Source organism: Gallus gallus, chromosome 5, assembly GCF_016699485.2.
Source record: "Gallus gallus isolate bGalGal1 chromosome 5, bGalGal1.mat.broiler.GRCg7b, whole genome shotgun sequence".
Classification (NCBI taxonomy): domain Eukaryota; kingdom Metazoa; phylum Chordata; class Aves; order Galliformes; family Phasianidae; genus Gallus; species Gallus gallus.
The window spans coordinates 25991872-26011928 of NC_052536.1; the positions used below are offsets into that span (position 1 = coordinate 25991872).

At 42.1% G+C, this 20057-nt stretch overlaps 1 protein-coding gene across 2 annotated transcripts in view; it reads left to right on the top strand.

Moving 5' to 3' along the window:
* Nucleotides 1–110: 110 nt before the first annotated feature.
* The window catches only part of DPF3 (double PHD fingers 3), a 191807-nt gene continuing 171860 nt past the window's right edge, over nucleotides 111–20057 (top strand). Inside the window, exons 1-2 of one of the 2 annotated variants that reach the window (XM_040700566.2) lie at nucleotides 111–606; nucleotides 3291–3387. The gene's annotated coding sequence lies outside the window, so the exon portion shown is untranslated. The remainder of the gene's footprint in view (nucleotides 607–3290; nucleotides 3388–20057) is intronic. The other variant, XM_025150554.3, reaches the window with a different exon arrangement.

Consider the following 20057-nt stretch of genomic DNA (forward strand, 5'->3'; position numbering starts at 1 on the left):
ACCGAATAGCAGAAGGCCAGGCCGCCGCGTGACTCCCGCCGCTCGCGCGGAGGGGTGGGGACACAGAGGCTGTTGGGCGGGAAAAGCGTAGAAAAGCTGCTGGGCGGGCTGGGGCAGCCCTCAGGTGGCGGGGCTGCTGTGTGGGTTTGCTTCAGGGTTCCTCAGGTTCCGAAGTGGATCTGTAGGGATCTCTTAATGTTTAAATATAGCTTTGAGCCTTTTCCTACTTGTCAGCAAGCGTTTAGCTGAGTAGTGTTATCAGAGCTAGGAAAGCACACAGCAAGCTTGTGAGGGGGCAGAAAGCAGCAGAGGTGGGCTCTGAGCACCTCCACCGGTCAGCGGCAGCCGAGGGGCCGCGGGTCTGCAGTTGTGGCTGCCGTTGCTTCGTGTTCGCTGTAAGGAAACGTTCCTCTGCTAAAGCTTTTCTTAACGCCGGGTTTGTGTACGGCAAAACGTTAAAAACCGTGTGCTGCAAGTGTTGCTCCCTCTAGTGGAGGGCTGCTGGTACTGCGAAACGCGTCTCACGTGAGAAAACCAAGCGAATAAAAAGAAACCCCAAACAACTGGAAGCACAGTGTGTTGGCTGCTTTCCTCCCAGACAAAAATGTAAGTCTTAAAGTCTGAGGGTCCTGGAGCTGTTCAGCCCAGGGAAGAGAAGGCAAGACTGAAAGGGGAGCTTCTCAATGTTTACAGATATCTAATGGGCGAGTGCAGAGGGGATGGGGCCGGGCTCTTTTTGGTGGTGCCCAGCGACAGGGCAAGGAGCAATGGGCACAGACTGCAGCACGGGGAGTTCCATCTGAACGTGAGAAAAAACTTTGCCGTGAGAGTGCAGGGCACGGGAACAGGCGGCCCTGAGAGGCTGTGGTGTCTCCTCTACAGGTACTCAGAACCCTCCTGGATGCTTTCCTGTGCGACCTGCTACAGCAGAGGTTGGAGTGATGGATCTCCGGAGGTCCCTTCCAACCCCTGTTGTTCTGTTTTTGTCACTTTGAAATTTTAAATACGTAAAATCCAATTGTGGGAAAGTGAGTGATACAGTTTTATTTGTTCCTCTGAACGTTTAGGCCTCATGCAAGCTTCCTGTGTGTACTTGTTGTGAGGGTAACTTTGAGATGCTATTTCAGTCTGTCCCTTACTCACCTGGTCTGTTTTAAGTTAATTGCAGTTTAAGTTCCCAAAATGCACTGAGTTAAGTGGCCAAAGAAAGCATGCTTCTGAGGATGGGAGCAGGTGGAAAGCTTACGTGCAGCTTGTACAGTTTGTGAGCACTATTTCTTTGCCCTTAAAAGGCAGATGACCAGCATGGTCTGGTTCTGAGGCATCATTTCATTGGTTATGCCTGCTTGTCATAGTGGTGATACTGGTTTTCAGCTTTCACAAGGTTATTCTGAACTTCGTGCAGTAGCAGGAGTAGAATAGAAGACCCTGTAGATATCTGCACAAGCAGACCTCTCTGTGAGCCAATCTGTTACTAATACTGTGGCTGGTGAAGACTGGATCCTGAATGGTATACTTGATGTAAATTTGGTGCTTGATACACCAGTAAACAGGAGTCCAGGTAATACCATTCTCCATATTGTTTCCTAGCTTGTAGGTAGTAATTCAGAATGTCAGACATTTTACAAATAGTGTTTGTTATACCTGCTTGTTCAGTTGGCCTGGTTTCAGCTTTTTAATTTCTGATGCCTGTGAGCAACGCTGAAGGTCCTGTGACCGGTGTGCTCTTTGTAAGCTGTGAGTTTGACTCCACTGAAGTAAGGTTTCCATCAGGGGAGGAGTATGTTAAATGATCTGTTTTCTCACTTGTACTGCAAGCTTTTTATGAAAGCTTGTACACATGAATAGACTGGAAGAGATTTCATAGGTCACTGGCTTGCTCTTTGTGTCTATGTATGTGTGTAAATAAAATATATAAAGTAAAACATTCCCTCTACGCATACACATACCACGCTTCCATTGATCCCGAGCTATCGTTTGTCTGATCTGTGTTATTAAGACCTCTTTTTTATTAAATCATTACCTAAAAGGTCTTTCTGATATGTTACCTGAATGCTTATTGCTGCTATTTGAATCACTGCTACTTTTTCCTCTGCCTTTCATGGGTATAGACAACAATTTATTCCCTTTATCTCTGCAACCGTATTGCATATTTGGAAATTGATGATGGTATCCCACTAAAGTCTCTAGATTAAACAGTGGCTAAAGAATGCCATTTCCTTCGGGTATTACAGATGACAACTGCTACGTCCAATCACTCTTGCTTACTCTTTTGCATCCTTATGATGGGGAACACAGGTTCCCTTGAACCGTGTTCCTAAAATCTGGGCATGCTACTGAGGATTTCCTAATTCTGAGGATGTTATAGGCTGTACTCAGGTATATAAGAGTTGCATTTATGGTGGTCCAACAGTGTTAACTTCCATGAAGTTTAATGACTGAAAAGGATGGGGGGAATTTCAGTTTGAGAACTGCTGCACGTTCAGTTATTTCCATTTTGGGTGGCTGTAATTGGCTGAGCTTGGGCTGGTTGCCATTGAGTGCTGCTCTTCTCAGGCTAGATCCTGGACTAGACTGCAGAATGCAGTCTGCCCTTGAGTTCTGTCCCTCATTTGCTGTGGTTGTATTTTCTGGGTAGTCCATTAAACACATACATGCAGGGCTATACTTAGTTTATTTGCTGGTAAAATTTGACATATAATTGTAAATTGCATTAGAATGTTATATAAAAAAAAAAAGCAACACAGCAACAGCAAAAAGAAAACAAGCACACTTTGCTAATCACACAGGGATCTGAGCTTCAGACACTGGGTTGGGGTTATTGCAGGTCAGTGTGTTGCCACTCAGCTGAGCTGCAATACCTGAACCTGTGTCCATTTTAGTACACATGAAAACTGTAATTACTTTGTGCAAACTTCATGCTGAAGATTAAGCTATACGTTTTATCTCATACTTGTTGTGGGCTAAATCCTGTGTTTTCTGCCAGTTAGAACTTAACTTACACAAAGCAACTCAGTAAGCTTCAGTAACTGGAATATGCACAGGGCCCCGTGAACTGGTGGTAAAGTGAAATCAAAAGCAGGAGTCTGTCTAACAGCACAACTTAGCCTTAATTTAATTCCAGTGAAATAAGAGCAGTTATATTAAGATCCTATGTAACCTTGTATGCTCCACACCTTAGGAGCTGCAATAGCCCTGCAGTGGTACCATGCAGAGCTTGAGATGTTTTTGCTTATAGAAGTTGCTGCTTGACTTTATTCTGGTTCTCAGAGTATTCTGTTGTCCCACAGGGATGCTCTGCTGTTGGTGCTGAAAATCATTTTTGGGATCTCCTGCATCAGGTCATGGAGGAAGGAACCAACTGCTGTACCATTCAAGGATTTTAAGGTGATGAATTATGATAGTTTTTATAAGTACCAATAGCTTGCTGCATTTATTTTTAAATTTCAAGCTCCCAAAGCAGTCCTGATGGTCTTTGAGGTGCAGCTCTGCCAGGGTCTGCTTGGTGGTGTACAAATAAGGAAGATCTGATCAGGCCCACCAGAGAGCAGCAGTGCACTTAGGCAAAACTGCTCTCTTTCTCAGCTCTGAAGGGTATTTTGTTAAGATGTCTTTTGTAGTAAGTATTGAATTTCTATAAAAATCAATTTAAGAAGCAAAAGTACACCAGGAAATCCTTTTGCAATGCTACTTAGGGTGTATTTATTTGTATTTATAACTCTTAAGGTCTCCGGGTACTGATGTTACATACTTGATTATTTGAGTTCTCTCCGAGTAAGAGGGTAAAACTTTTCTCCTGAGGTATCAGCTTTGTCTCCTCTAAAGGTTGTGAAGAAAACTTGAAAAAATAGCAAGTGAAAATGGACTTTCACAGTCTGTCACTGAATTAGCTAAGAGTAAGTGTTTATTTCTGTGTTGGTTTTTTTTTTTTACAATACTTCTGGCTGTTAGTATGGATTACATTCAAGGAGTACTTGAATGCCAATGAGCGATTCCTGGTAACTTTGCCTATCAGCTCTTAGTATTTCACACCTGTATATATGATTATTCTTTAAGTTACCAGTTGATACAAATTCAGACTACACTCTGAGACTATCTGCAGTGTCTTCCTTTCAGGTATTCTTAGCAGACTCTGATCAGATCTTGCCTTCTCTTTGATGCTGTTGGAAATGTTTGGATATACTTTACTGAATAGAGTATTCTGTTGATTAATGAGTTTAGCTTTGTTTTTTTGTTTTTTCCCTACAGGGTTAAAGGGAATAAAAAGTCTTAATGTTACTTTATGTAAAACTTATAATCAAGTCCTACTTTTGAATTACCTAGGTGCTTGGGAATAAAGACATTTAGGTCCTATTCATACTTTTGATTGCTTTAGTGGAGGGACTTCATGACTTCTGGCTTAACAAGGTGATTTATTGTAGATTATGCAAGCATAAGTAGTTACCAACAAATTATGTTGGCAGAAATTGAGCTGTGGTATGATAGTTCCCATGATGTAGGCCAGCATGTTCCAGGAGATGGTCCCTGGTAAAAGCCCATCTCTGAGATGTCATCTTCACTTGTCATCTTTCTCTTTCTCCTGCGGGAAGCACAAGTGAGTGGGCTGTGTTTGCTACCTCAGCAGCTGCAAATCACTTGTGTGTCTGCACAGCCCAGTGCAGAGCTATGCTGCTGCTGCCACTTGGAGCTGCTCAGAGGAAAAAAAAACCAACAACCTAATACCTCTCCCAGTTCTATTTGACCTGTAAAGGAATGGTTGCAGGGAGACTTTGTCACGTGCAAGAATTTACTGCTGTAACTTCTATGGGTATTAGAACTCAAGAATGCAAGGTAAATGATATGGTATGCTGTACCTATGTATGAAAGCTGTTTTTGCAGGATGAGCATGGTCTATGATATTATGGAAAAAAATTTACTGAAAGCCACTTGTATGGTAACTGCTGAGTCATGGCCTGAACCACTGATTGAGCACCTGGGGAAAGGACCCGGTCAGCCCTGGAAGCACAGGTGAAGGCAATTCATGTGTATGACCGGAAGGGGTGGAGCCTGGCTGCACCTCTCCTAGACCTCATTTAAGGGCTGACTGCCAGTGGGGAAGGATTTCTGGTTGGAGATCCCTTCCTTGTGGAGTTTCTATTGTGGGCTTAGGTCTTCAAAGACAGGTGAGCACTTTTTCTTTTGTAACATCCTCCTATTGTGCTGGTATCTTTGCTGTTACACCACTAATACCAAGAAATTACTTTTGTTTTGCTTGGTCAAAGTCAAGTGATCAAAGTGATATTTCTACCAAATTAATTTTTAGGGTGAAAATAAATCTAAGTTTAGGAATTCAAAGGATAAGGGTCTATACCATGATAGTTGCTCATTTTGTTATGCATATGTAGATTTGTTTGAAATCTCCCTAGGAAGCTAAGCTGTAAGTAGGACTCTGGTGTTAAATATCACACAGGTTACTGTGTATATACTTCAAGTTGCTCCTGTTGTCTCTGATTCTAAAATGATGTTAAAAAAACTTTTCTCTCTGGACAAAAGAAGGGTTTACTTTGCTGTTGTGGTTCAGACTTACTGTTCCTGTGATGGAACACAGGCTTCTGTGCATCAGCCAGTTTTTGTCAGTCTCTGTTTCAGAAATAGCTGTGCTTTAGTACTGTTTTTCCTTCAGAATAGTATGCTGTCTCTCAGATGGCCGTGTGTTAGATATCTGTAAAGTCCTTTTGAACAGTTTTGATGTTCTATCTAAATGTATTAAACATATCTGCACTTTGATCAGTTACCTAACATCTTAAGATGTCCCTTGCTGTTTTTTGATATCTGTCATTGTTCTTTGTGGGTCCAATTCAAGAATTATTAAAGATTTAGTGATGTTCACCTCTTCTGCAGGAGGTGGAGTTATGTTCATATGCGTATACACATATAATTTACACACATCTCAATCTACAAGATCAAGAATTCCATGCTACCCTTTTTTGAATGCATAGAGAAAATGCTATTTTGAAGACCTAGGAACTGCAAGTGGTTTTCAGGGCAGAGGGCAGAAGTGCCTGCTCTGCTTTGTGTCCTCTGGTGACGTACGTCTCCTGTTTGTCACTTCAAAACAATAACCGGCCTCTTTGTGGATAATTTGTGGGGTTGGTGTGTGCTGTGGTTTTTTTTTTTGAAAATGTGGTTTTGGTGAAGGATCACATTTGCAGATCGTAAAATCATTTGTCAAGCAGGTAAAGATGGTAACAAAGGCTTATACTGCTGGAGCACAGAACTGGCACCGGACCTTTTCTTCCTTGCGGAGATGTTATAGAGTATCGTATCGTGACAGTCTGGTCTTTGAAGAAACCTGTCTTGAATACTGCTGTTCTGCATCTTTGTAGGGGACAAGTTAGGAATCAGTGCTGGAAGGTTAAGTTCATGGTATAAATAATACCATTGTTAGAGTAGTAGCAGCTAACAGCTTTCTCATTTTTCTTCCAGACTCATTTGTTCAGTTCGTGGGTATCTAATACACAAAGTGCTTGCAATTAAAAGATTGATTTTTTTAGCTTTGTATTTAAAAAATGCCAGTGAAAAGAACTGGTCAGAATCTACAAGGAAGTATTTTCTTTTGGGGGCTCAAAATCTTGTGCACTTCATTTTCTCCCTTGTCTACTTTGGACATGAGATTGTAATATTGCACAAAGAGATGTGAACTGTTTTGCTTTATGCATCGATAGTGGATGTCAGGTCTCTGACAGCTGATTTCCCACTGAAGGAAAAATTGGTGACATAAACCACAGGAATCATCTTTTTAGTGGAATTTTTAAAAATATTAAGTACGCAGCCTTTGGACAGATGTAGAGACCCTGATAATGCAGGAAAAAAGCCTTCTGCAAAAATGTTGATGTGGAAATCTGCTTCACTTTCAGAAAGCAATGCTTCATCTTTGAAGTTGATAGTAACTTAACTAAGAATGTAGTGTCACAAAGGTGCTAACACTTCATTTCTCAAAGTCTATATCCTGCCCACATCCAAAGGAAGGTAATTTGTAAGACTTGTGTGCAGGAAGCATTATAATCATGTGAGTGTGGTTCTTAGAAATGCACAGTAAATGGACAGTGCTGTCTTGGAGCATGAACTAGCTCAATTATCTTAAATACATTCCGCTCTGTAGATGTACCATCTTGTAAAAGTACTGTTTGAATGATGCAAGATCTACTTGCTTTGTCTCTCGCTCCACCTCACTTCCCTTGTTTCTGAAGACATAGTGGAATTTCTTGCTTCAAGTTGCCTTTTTTAGAGAAAAGCTAATGGGCAATGAGAGTTTTATTAGGTAAGAATTACTGCATGCAATCCTCAGGGGAAACAGGGCAGGAGGACTAAGCTCAGTGCAGCGTATGCAGATTAGTGTGGGAGGTTTCCTATTTCTCACATGTAAAGCATGAAGAGTAGGTTTCTTTTGAGGTCTTTCAGGAGTACATCCTGAAGGAAGAAAGGTGGGAGGAGGGAAGGTTACCACAGGTAAGCAATTTCCATATCTATACAGCAGAGCATTTTGTTGAGGATATCTGCGTGTTCTTTGATTTGTTTGGTGGCAGGGAGAAGGGTTTGGAGGGAAGTAAAAGATCAGTCTGCAGATCCTAGTCTCGTAATGGTAGTATAAAGCTTCTACTTATGTCTTGTTTACTATTTATATACTTCTTAATATTCTGGATACTTGTAGAGCTATCACTGTGGCCTCAGTCTGAGATTTTATTCTTAGATCACTGTGCCTTTGGTCATCCGAACTGCATGTGTACGTCGGTGTCTGACTTCGGTGTTGCATTCAGTTTGTTTCATGTCTCATACAGCTCCATAGGCACCCTGCTTGGTGGAACCTTTCCTGATCTGCAGACTGCTTCTCTTCTGAAGCAGTCTTCTGCATAGGAGCTAGGAGCAATGAAATGTAGACAGTCCTAATTACTGCTGTGGGCATCAGCCTGTAGATCTCAATGAATGTGCCTACTGCAGAAGACTGCCCCTGGGAATGGCAGTGTGAGATCTGTCCCAAATCTATAAACTAAAAAAACATAACTCTCTGTGCCTCTGTCACCTCTATCGTGCCTGTGGAAAAACCTGTAATAGAAAGGCATTGCAGACCAAAACATATAACAAATTATTTCTAGGGAGAAATATTTAATAAATCACTGAATTAAACTGCATATTGGGATAGCCTCTTATTCTTAGCAGCATCTTGTGAGAAGGTCTTCAAAAATCTAAAGGCAACTGAAACTACACGTCTGCTCTGTGGAACTGAAGAGGTAATTGCTTCATATACAAGATGTAATTTATCAGTTTGAAGTCCAAAGAAGCCACAAAAAAGACCAACCCAAAACAAGCCAACAAAACAATCAAGGAACTTTAGCTCTCAGCTTAATTGGATAGAAACTGAAAGAGGGGGTAGGATATAGAAGATGTTTTATAGGCTTGGTTGAGCTATCATTTCCCTGAGCAAAGCATTTTCTAATTGGGAGCTGGAAAGCTCTGCGGGATGCAAGGAAGGAATAGCCAAAGTAACTGGCTGTAGAGCTGTACAAGTTGTCTACTATAACCTTGTGGGAAATAAGGATGACAGAGCACTCTGCATAAAATGGTGGAGAGCTTCCATGGGCTTTAAGAGGCCATGGAACCAGACCATGGGGTTTAAGCTGTATTATCCAGCAAGATGTAATTGTTTGTGTTGTTTTTTTTTACCTGCCTGGGTAGCAACTGAGTGTAGGTTGACTCAGCATTTGCCTGCTTTCTTAAAAAAAAATATGTTCACTTCTGTGAAGCTAACAGACAGTACTATTATATCATCTGGTAGAGTGTCCTCACCTTGAATACTGAACATATTTTATCACTTCAGTTCAGAATGCCAGGTCTGAAAGAAAAGAAAAATACAGAGGTATGTGTATGTAAGTTCAAGGTCTAGGAGAACTTCGGAGGAAAAAAAGTAACTTTAAAGGGAAAGTATTGTATGATGGTAAGTCAGCTAAGTAAAACTGCTCCGGTTGGTTCTGGATGAAATTAAAATAGCAAATGAATGTCCTTGTGCGGTGTGTATGTGTGTCCAACAGAGAAGTGCTGCCGACCTGTAGAGATTGTCTTCTAAAAATTGCTGAAAACCTCCAAAACAAAAAAGGGCAGGGATGGCTCCTGCTGAGTTGAGTTGTGTGGGAGTAATAACGTTCAGTTCCTAACAAGCTTCTCTGTGAGTTGACTGGAAACTCTCACAGAGACCTCCTTGAAAACTTAACTTACGATGTCCTTTCATTTGGTGGGACCTTGCTTTAGGGCAGAGCATGGGGAAAAAATCCATTGCTTCTAAATTCCCAATTCTACTGCTGATGAAATAATGCGGAATGCACTAGAAATGTGATGTCTGACATTAAATGGGTACAGCCTTTCTGAATTAGTGCAAGATGGTTTGATGCAATGAAAGAGTTTCACGGGAAAGAGGTTATTAAGTGGCCCTGATTTCTTTCTCTCTGTTGCTGGTAGTTACAAGCAGTGCTACAGGAACTGGAAATGATGTTATTAAAAGTTTTGTATGCAGCACAGCCACAAAGGATGTGGCTGTGCCTAATGAGGGCAAGAGCTTGGGACTTGCAGTTAAAAATAATTTATTCAGGCTTAGCTATTGCTGTGGAATCTGGGGTCTGTGCTGCTGCTGGCCTGTGCTGAGCCGCAGTATAAAAAGCGTAGCATAGAAGAAACACTGATCTCCAAACGCTTAGTGAATGTGTGCTGCAGATAGGTCCTATGAGTTCTGTTATAGTAGATAAAATCTGAGGATATCAGCAATGCCATAAAGAGATTGTCTTACCTAAGCTGTTCCAGCTTTAACGTATTAGGTGTATCTTACCCATTAGGGTGAATGAACTCATAAATGTTCCAATTTAAAGTTGCCTCCTTAGTACTTTGTAAAACATTATTGACATTATTGGTTTACAAAACCAACTGTTTCCTCCTCCATTTCCTATGTTCAGATTTGTGACTAAGCATTTATGCTGGGCTTGTGTGAAAGCTTTGGCATGATGGCGCCACTTGAGGGGCTGTAAGTCAGCACCAACTGCTCTGGCTCCAGAACTAGCAGCAGTACTGCTGTACTGGCATGGAGCAGTGCCTGAGGCAATAAATCCTGTTTGATGGCCCCAGCAGCTCCTTTCTTGTACCGAGTTGTGTGTAGTTTTGTTCACCTGTAAAGCTTACTTTAAGCATGGCGTTTGGCTAGTATAGTTTGCTGCAGTAATTTGGTCCAACTCACTCAAACGAGCTGCGGACAGCTACAGATTTACTGTGTCATGGTGTAGCTAGCAGGTAGGCAAGACTGGCCATGGAATATAAAGACACACCCTGAGAGATCTGATGCAAAGCCTGTTTAAGTCTGTAGAGTTATTTTTATGGAATTTAGATTAGGTGCTAAACCCTGGAAAGGCATTTAAAAGTTCCTTACCCGAGAACTTTGGAATTTCCTGAAAGAGATGCAAAGCGTACCTCTTTTGGATCATCTTGCTGAGTCAATACAAAGCCACTGACTTCAAATATCAAAACAATATGTATGTTACAGTTTTTGGTTATTTATAAGTATTATGGGTCAGATGTGTGTTGTGACTAAGTCAGTTAATCTGAAGAACGACTCAAGCACAGTCTTGTTATTTTGGCGTGTAGTAACTTGGCTGTGCCCTTTAATGTTCCTGATGTTAATGGACAAATTACAAGACTGCTTATTTGGCTTTTCCATTGCATTTTGTTTCAGCCTGCCACAGTACCTTCTTTCCTGTAGGAGGCTCCTTGTGTGCACTCCGTTTGTGGATAGCAGTCTGGATTAGTTACTGCCACTGTTTTGTTTTTTTTTTTCTGGGCTATTTCATTCTACCCTGTCACTCATCTGTGCTGTGATGGGTTGGGTAGTAAAATGGGAAACTGCTCTGTATGTGTGTGACAGCATTACTGTCCTGCCCAAATTCCAAAATGTTTGAGGGTAACGCCAGGTGCATTCACAAAGTGCCAGCGACAAATCTTTTTGCTACTGCATCCTTTTTGCAGAGCAATCCTTCAAGCTCTTTCCACTTCAGCAAAAGCTGGGCTAAGTGGAAGGCTTTGAGATGCTGAGGCTGCTAAATACTTTCTTCTGGAGACAATGGCTTGGGTTTAGTGTTGTGTTTATCCTTTGTCCTCAGAGGAAAATGTTTTTGTAGTCTGATTTTTTTTTTTTTCCCAGCTCTAAGGAAATACCTATCCATAATAAGCTTGAAATGTACTTTAAGTTTGACAGATGGAAGCAATGCCGTAACGCTCATGCTCTTGGAATAGGAAATATCTGATACTGAAATCCAAAGTTTGCATTTGTCAAGGATTTCCACTGGCTGGTATTGTTGATTTTTGGCTGCTTTTGGAGTATAACAAACTGCCTCGTGACTCATTCTCATCATTATGAAACAAACGCTTAAATACTATAAGTGGCTTTTTTGTGATGTAAGACTTTAACTAGGTGAATGTCTCATGCGCTTCTTTGGCTCTATAGGCTGCGATTAACAAGTCTCATGTTATTTGACAGACACACACAGTAAATCTGACCTCAAGTACTTCCTTAAAGAATCATTGTATGGCAAAGAAATACTAAACTTCTTGAGTGTTTTCTCATCTTTCACCTGATTTTTTTTTTTCTGACTAAAAATTTTGGCATGAAAGCGCTACTCTGTAGGTGTTCCTCTGATCCTTCTGTTTTGTTCTTCACCTGAAGCATCATCATCCCTATAAATTCCAAGTTGGCTGCTGCATGAATAATTAAAATCCTGCAAACAGAACGATGACTTGAAGTGAGCGGAGCAAAAGCAGATAAAATGCTTCAAAAATCGGCTTTCAGTGAGCATCTCTATACTAATAAAGCAAATTGGGAAGACAAACGAATAATGCCGTGTAAATAGCACTATTTTTAAGTTGGTTTTGGGTGTAATTTTGATGCTGTCCCAAGGCTTCCAGCCTGACTTCAAAGGTTAGATGAGTCTCAGTAGGTCTGTGTTCATGCCTGCATGTGCATGCCCAAGTGCTGCAGAGGGACTGTGTGTGTGTTTGCGTGTTTGTGTGTGTTTGCATGTGTACAAAGAATGGTCAAAATAAAAGCCCTGGGATGTAACCTCTCTGTCCTTGCACAGAGCCACGTATCCAGTGTTCCTGGAAAAGCAGGATGGCACATGGCAGCCCATCACAGCTGGGTGTAGGTGCAAGGCACTGTGTGCATGTATGTGTTTGATATTTAAAAATAGAAATAGTAGTAGGGTTGCAAGTTCGAGTCCTCAAAAAGTAGAAGAAGCCAAACTAAAGGTTTTCTTCAGAGTTTTAATTCAGCTCCTTTACGGGGATTGCATTGTAATGTAACTTCCAGTTGCAGAGCTGAGGGCTTTCTCCCCCTCTCTCTGCCCTGGTTCCATGGCACAGTAGAAGAGGGAAGAGCCAAACATTGCTGGGCCTCCCTCCCTACCACCTGGTGAAATGATTTCTGGATGAGCAACTATTACTGCAGAATCAGTTAGACTTCTGAGGAATCTGCTTGCTACATCCCAACAGGTTTCTGCTGGTGCTTTTTAGTAACTTACTACGCAGTTGGGGGTGATTTTTCTCCATAGGAACTTTGCGAAGACACGTATGTATTACCACATCCACTGAGTTCTGAATTTCAAAGCCATGCAGGCATGCAGCCACTCAAACTCATTCTTAAACTTTCTTTTAAGACATCTTGATTGCCCTTGCTGTTGAAAATACTCGGAGTGCCCATTTCCAAACCTTCAAAAGCACTTTGTGCTCTGCCTCCACTCTCCTGTCCCCTTAAAAACAAAACAAATCTAAAGCGAACCCCCGAATGCCACAAACTTCTCTAAGGAAGAAACCTTCCGATTCAGGAATTGAGTAGTAGGAAGCTTGTGTAGCCTTAGAGCTGGCCGTGTTGACAATGCTGTTTAGGATCCCGGTGTGCCTGTGTCACGTAGCTTAAGGAAGGTAATGTTCAACCGCGGGGGAATGTTTCCTGCGAGTGCGTGTGCACTACAGCGTGAAGAAACTTGTTTATAAACAGACGAACGCAAAGTAGTCGCTTTGCCTGTGTCTGCCGGAGCACGGTGTACCTGCAGCGGTTGAAAGCGCGCTTTGTTGTGCGACGGCTGCCTTTGAAGCGTCCGTCGCAGGGAAGTGCTTCCTTAGCCGCCCTGCCTCTGCTGGTGCCGCGGACCGCCGCCAGGGGGCGCCGCAGTGCCGGGCGCCGTCCGCTGCCCGCCCAGGTGAGCGCGGCCGCGGTGGCGGGCCGGGGGTTCCCCCGGGGACCTCGTCCTCCTCCGGCTTTGGTGCTGCGTGCCCGCCTGGGACGCGGCTGGGAGGCGGCAGGCGGGTCGAGCAACTGTTACACGATAGTAACAGAAGTACGTTGCTGTTAGCTGGTTTCTTTCAGTATTTTTTTTTCATTCAGACTGTGCTTTCATAATCATAAAGGCCAGATCTTGTGCTTTTGAGCACAGATGCCAATTGTTTTGGGGGTCAGGACTTCTAGATCTATGCCTTGGCTTTGTTTCTCTCTGGGCTGACTTTGCACAGATTTCAAGCATGATATGTATACATTTCAAAAACTTTCATATAAGCGTGGATGAGATTCTGCTTTACTTCACACCACTGTATATGCAGAGCAAATCTGAGTGGCAGTATGAGCTGCTTTGGTTGTGACAACATTGGCCAACGCTTCTTCCTCTTGAAGGCAAACTTGGCAGAACCAAGCCTAAAGGTTAGAGTTACATATTTCAAATGGGAACAGAATCTGACTGGCAGAGTTTTTGTTTGTTTTTAAAGCCTGCAGCCTAAACATTGAACATTAAGGAGACTAAAACTAGGTTCCTCGATCCAATGGCTCCCCAGGTTACCTGATATGAAGCACCAGGTATAGGGACCTGGGTGGAATTTATGCTGGAATCTTGACTTATGCAGCTGTATTGCAGCACATACAAATACTTCACTCTGGTTTTTAGAGGTGCCCTCTAGTTATGTGCTTAGTTCTAGTGACTCCATGCTGGCTATACACTCTTACTTTGATTCTAGATTCTTTCTGACAAATCTTATCAACCATTGCTTCCTAAATCTCTATTCCTCTTTCATCCCAACACTATCTGATACCTAGAATCATATAACTGTTTTGAGTTGGAAAGGACTTTGAAATGTCATCTAGTCCAACTCCCCTGCAATGAACAGGGACATCTACAGCTTTATCGGGTTGCTGTTCGTTGTATTGCTTCTCTTCCTAGTTTTTTTGTTGTTGGTGGTGGTTTTTTTTGTTTGTTTTTGTTTTTTTTTTCCTGCAAGGTGCTTAATAGTATAGCTCCCCTTTAGCAAAAGAAAGATCTCAGTGACTGTGCAGACAAATGTGGCAGTTCCTTGCTGAAGCAGGACCTGGTTTTCTTGTTATTACTTTTATGGAATATCCATGTGGTTTTCAGAAGCCTTTAAGCAGAGGAGTTAGTGCACCTGTGTAAGGATACAACCTGGAAACAAAACTTTTGCAGGGGGTTAGAGAGTCTGTATATTTGGGAATGGGCTGGGGTGGAATTTAAATATGCAATAATTGCAAAATGAATGCCTACTTTCCTAGTGTTCTTGGTGCTATGCTAACAAGTGGGGTAGGCTTGAATGTCCACAGCTCTCCAGTTTGGGATAGCGCCCAGCTTTGGAATATAACATGCTTACGTTTGTATCTGGAATACAAGTGGGATTCTCATGTTCAATAATCAGAAGGAGGGAGTGTGAGTGAGGGAAACAGCTGCATGTCTCTGGCACTGTGCTTTGCACGCTGACCCTTGTTGTGTAACCTCAGTGCTCCAGAAGTTTGAATCCATTTCAGGAGGTGGGCATTTATTTAGCTGGGAAAAGCGTTAGCTAGTGAATTATTCCAAGTGTATAAATAGAGTAAGGGAATCCATCGCTTGTCTGATAGGAGAGTGATCTTAAGCAATAAGTACTTCTTACCCACAATGAATGCAAGTGTATTTCAGACCATTCTGTGCTGTCTTTCTCCTTCTCCCTAAAGGGATTTTGCCAATGGCTCTGTCTAAAAGGATGACGGGAGTGGATGATTGTGATTGCTAAGGAAAATTATTGCTATATGGGGAGAGAAAATGCTTTAATAAAAAGAGCTTGGAGAAGAACTAGCCAGTGGCTAGGAGAGAGTAAGAAGCTATTGCAGGGCCAAAGAGGAGTGGCAAAGAATGGAGGAAAGTTGTATTTGCTGGTACTGTTTCTGAAGGATTGTACAGTGGGTAAGAATCAGTCCTGAGGCTCTATTCTGTGGCCCTTGGCTTCACTTAGTTCCTGGAAGCTGAATTCTCACTGCTTGTGTTTGGTAGCGAGATGCTGATGCCTGCAGGAGCCAGACAGGGAGAATCTTCCCTAAGAAAATAATTTAGTAAAGTATTCTACTTTGTGCAAGCTGGAGCATTGCAGCAGCAGCTGTAATATTGTTCCTTGTAAATGTTTTTACTCTAAGAGAATTGTTCTAATGCCTTTAGATCATATTTCATGAGGGCTTTAGCTGTAGACACCAGATGGGAGGGAGCATTCTGCTATGTGTGAGGTGGACAAACACACTGGGTTTTTCAAGTAAGTGCAGAATTCAGCACATGGAAGACACTGAGCTTAGTAGGTGACCAGTCTTAGTTCTAATTCTACAAAGTTCTGCTCTGTTTAAAAACTGTAGTGCTCAATAATGATAGATACCAAAGTGTCTAAATGTTATGAGGTATCTTTGAGGTACCTTCAGATACATCTGATGGCTTCTTTTCTTTCTCTTTTTTTTTGCTTCTGATGTTGATTTTTTCAGAGTTAGATGATGGGATGCTCCTAGCTGGTTGACCTTTAAAACAAAAAAAGACTGCGGAAGAAATAGCAAGGTATAGAAGGTATAGCACTTGGATTTTCTGCACGTGGCACAGCTGACTTTGTGAGCTTCGTGTGATGATGTGTTTAGATTTCCATTTGACTCCCGCCACTTGGATAGCAATCCTTTCTATCCTGCCTGCCTGAGATATGGAGGTGGATTAAGTAGTATAGTATATGTGAGTACTACTTGTAGCAGTGTAGTGGCATACCAGGTAACAGGCTTGAGACTCGATAACCTACTTGAGCTCATTGGTAACTGCTATTAACTGTGATTTTTGGGGTGATGCCTGTCTAAACTTACATTTGTAGATACTGACATAAATCAGAAGCAATGATGCTGATGAAATTAGTAGTTCTATATATGCAGTATACAGGAGGATGAGAGTCTGGCTCGTGTGTATATACATACACGCACACAGACAAGTAAATACTGTAATCTTGCACTAGACAGTCTTGCTTGGAGTTGCACGAGGATTCTAGAGGATAGTTCTAGAAACAGTCTAACAAGCAGTACCAGTAGTAGCAAAACTGTGGGCCTTGCATATCGAGTACTATCCTGTCAGCCACTCTGCTTAGAATGTTGTAATAATCTGATGTTCTTAGCTGCTTTCTGTTGAGGCAGCACTATAGCAGAATCAACACAGGCCTGAAGCCTCTAGCAAAAGACTGAGCTTTTGTAGAAAAACTGATGTACTGGCTTAGATGTGCTACAGAAATGGATGGGGTGAGAGCTGCAAGGCAGAGCTTCCTGTTGCAGGAGGGCCTCTCTATTAGCAGGTGTCCTTGACACCAAAGCTGTTCCACCCCTGTTAAACACACCCCAAACAACAACAGAACATTGCACTCCCAACAAATAGCTCTCTACCCTTAGTGAAGCTGTTTCTATGTAAGAGGTTTTACCAAAACAGCTATCTCTGTGTAGGAGTATCTGTAAAATTCTGAAGGAGGTACTTCTGGTCTGAGAGCCTGTTTGGATTAGGGAAGTATGAATCAAATTAGCTCCAGGGGTACAAGTTGTTGAGGAGACTTAGGGGCAGGAAAGTCAAGGCTGGCTTCACTATGGCTTTGTGACTTTAAATGCAATTACTTTAATAAATTCCTAGGAGCTATTTTGTGTTATCCCAGTACCTTGTGTCCACTGAGATTTCCAAGAGTCTGCCAGCTTTAAAGACAGGCTTGACCTAAACTGGTATTTATGCAGGTCGGTCAGTGCCTTTCTGTTGTTTCCCTCCTCTACCAAAATAAAGTTGGAAGGGAAACATAAAAACAACTTCAGGACACTTTTAAAGCTCACTCTATTTAGCAGGTTTTAAAAGATAACTAAACCACAAGCATCTTATTTCCCCCTTACTTGTGTTTTCCTCTGGTGTTTGGCCAATCAGTGCAACAAAATGAGCTTAATGCCTTCTTACCCCCTCACTAATTCCAAACTGCTGTTTACATGGATTGTTTTCCTTTCCACCTTCACTAACACATCAGGTTTTATTTTTCTTATCCTGAGCTTTTACACAAAGATATTTTGAGTTATACGGTGGCAAGATTTCAGTCTTCCTTTTGTACCCAAATTCTTTTGGAAGTAAGGGAACAAAAAAGAAGGGAAGGAAAGAAAAAGTGAAGTTGCAACACAGTAATTCCTTTGTGTCTCTATGGAAGAGGGGCTGACAGCACTGAAAGTTTTGTTAAATACTGACAATAAATATCTGATAAATGTTAAAAATGTTGTAAGGTGAGAAATTTTCAGGTTAAGTTTGATTTCCAGTGTAGCGTAACTTTTCTGTGCTGCAAAAGTAACCTGTTTTAACCTACTTCCAATAGCTTCTGTTCCTTTAGTTCTGTAAGATCTGAAATACATTTTAAAAACAACAAAGTAAGTCCAAATACTGAAAGAAAACAGGTTATTGTTCTCAAGCTGTGTCTGCACAGCTCAATTCTGCCTACAGTTTAAATACATATTAAAAAACCTCCACAGTGGAATCACGGGCTAGTCACAGTCAGGTATTCATTCCTTTCTGTGAGGTGGTCCCGTCAATAATGAAGTAAAGGTGAAGCTCTTCCAATCAAGAGCTAAATTCCAAGCTGATGCCCTTGGAACGAAGCTGGCAATTTGTTTTTTCTCTGAGTTGTTAATTTTTTTTCAGGTAGATTTCCATTGTTGTTCATTCTGCTCGATCCAAACGTTAAACCTGTCTTAGAACCGTAATAACTATAGTGTGTCCTCAGTGCTTATGAGGAAGAAGACAGAGCACAGAATTAAAAGTTTGGGAAGTCAGAATGAGGCCTGCAATGAAGCTAGCCCTGAGGTTTCAAAAAGCTGTTGCTGTAGCTATGGAGGGGAATTCTGCTTTTAAGAAAGCAAGAAAAAAAAAAAAAACAGAACTGGAGGCCACCTTTTAAGAATGTGATTCCCAAAGTTACAAAGAATGAATCATTGGTGCCGATTTTTGTGCTGCGCAGCTCCGTAGTTATCTTTGTTATGCCGACTGTGTCGGGTTGTTGGTGATGTGTCTGCAGAGGGCTACTGTTGAGTCTATAACGTTGACACCCTGATACCGTCCTCTCCTCTTTCAGCTAACTCAACTATTGGGAAAGATCAAAGAAAGGGAGGAGGAGGGCTGACAAGAACCAGTGTATGAGATGCCTGCAAAGCTTTAAATAAATAAAAGGGAGTTAAGACTTAGAATCTGTTGCAGGATAGCTGTGGATGTGGGGCCCTGTTCTGCTGTAACAAATTAAGTCTCCTCTCACAGAGCACGCTATCGTGCTTATATCTTTGTGAATCCCGTCCTTTGAATATGAATATGTTTGAGCAAAGCACAGTTGTATATTACTAGGCATATCTGGAAATATTAAAGCTAAAAAAACCCCTGTGGCTTCTGGTAGACTACCAACTGCTTCTTTTGTTTCCCTGCATAGCAAAATTAGATTAGTGGCTTTCAGTGTTAGTATCTAGTTTGTTTCACTTTCCAATTCACAAGAGTTGAGGAATGCGTAAGCAAGAGCCTAACCTTGCCTCCCTCCAGAAAAGAACGACTCTACATGAAAACTTCAGATAAAAGGGAAAATAGGAGATAATGAGTGGAGGGTAAAACTTTCACAGCGAAAGGTCCTTGGCTAAAATAAGGCTCTGTGGGATGAGCGGGAATGTTTTTGACCCCTTGCGGAAAGCAGCGATGTGTTTGCATTATGCAAATAGTAAAAACATTTGAGATAGGGATAGTTCAGGATGGTCGCAATACGAACTCTAAGATGTGATGCTTCCAGTACATGAAATGGGAAGTACATAAATGGGAAGGTAAAAACCATGAAGTTGGAACTGAGTGGGTATGGAAGTGAGGTACTTCAGATGTGTGGGGCTTGAATTGATGCTCATGCGTGGTTTAGGTCCACATTAACAGTATTGATTAGTGACTTACGGTAGCACAAAACCAGAAGACAAATGAATCTAAAACCTTAGTTTGTGAATGATCAGTTGATGATGAAGTGCTGTGTGTATGTGAATATGGGGCTCTCTGTGGTATGTTTTGTTACTAATAACATTTTGTAACGGTTCTCTTACTTTCAACTAGTAAATCAGTGAATAAGTTACGTAGGTCACTGTGAGTGTGCTGTTAGTGCTCTGTGCCTTCTTTACAGCTAAACCAGTAAACTAAATGCTGTTCAATTCTCCATGAAATGTGCTATAGGAAAGCTAGGTGTAAGCAAGATTGAATGTCTCCATCTGCACAGGTGGAGCAGGAATGGGCCCCGATGTGGCTGCTCTGTGCTCGGCCTGCTGGGACCCCTCTGAGCAGGGTGGCTCTGACGTGCTCCCCCGGCTGGTAGCTGTGGTGGTTATTGCTGCTTGCTGTGGCTGATGTAGGCCCAGTGCCGCATGACAGGAGCAGGAGAAAGCTGCGCTCCCTGCAGAGTCCGCCAAGATCTCTGTGCCTGCAGAGCAGGAATGGGCCTTTATCTCCATCCAAACAGGGTCAGAGGGGCTCATTACGCTTCTGAAAATGACCTCAAACAGGTTTGGTTTGTTTTAATTCTCTCAAAGCGTCACCATTTTGTATTAGGGTACCTCAGGGCTTCCGAGAGCACAGCCAGACGTTGGTGCCTTCCCTCAGCAGCCCAATGCTGCCTCCAGTTCTGCAGCACTGTGCGGTTTTGGGCTGATT